This window comes from Ciona intestinalis, unplaced genomic scaffold (genome assembly GCF_000224145.3).
Source record: "Ciona intestinalis unplaced genomic scaffold, KH HT000348.1, whole genome shotgun sequence".
Taxonomy (NCBI): domain Eukaryota; kingdom Metazoa; phylum Chordata; class Ascidiacea; order Phlebobranchia; family Cionidae; genus Ciona; species Ciona intestinalis.
In genome coordinates, this window is record NW_004190669.1 from 3,497 (window position 1) to 4,147 (window position 651).

Consider the following 651-nt stretch of genomic DNA (forward strand, 5'->3'; position numbering starts at 1 on the left):
AGGTTGGGGTAAGATGGGATGTGTCATGAATATATAGTAGGTTGGGGTAAGATGGGATGTGTCATGAATATATAGTAGGTTGGGGTAAGATGGGATGTGTCATGAATATACATAAATATATAGTAGGTTGAGGTAAGATGGGACGTGTCATAAATATATAGTAGGTTGGAGTAAGATAGGACGTGTCATAAATATATAGTAGGTTGAGGTAAGATGGGACGTGTCATAAATATATAGTAGGTTGAGGTAAGATGGGACGTGTCATAAATATATAGTAGGTTGGAGTAAGATAGGACGTGTCATAAATATATAGTAGGTTGAGGTAAGATGGGACGTGTCATAAATATATAGTAGGTTGGGGTAAGATAGGACGTGTCATAAATATATAGTAGGTTGGGGTAAGATGGGACGTGATCTAAATATATGTAGGTTGAGGTAAGATGGGACGTGTCATAAATATATAGTAGGTTGAGGTAAGATGGGACGTGTCATAAATATATAGTAGGTTGGAGTAAGATAGGACGTGTCATAAATATATAGTAGGTTGGAGTAAGATAGGACGTGTCATAAATATATAGTAGGTTGGGGTAAGATGGGACGTGTCATAAATATATAGTAGGTTGGGGTAAGATGGGACGTGCATAAATATAC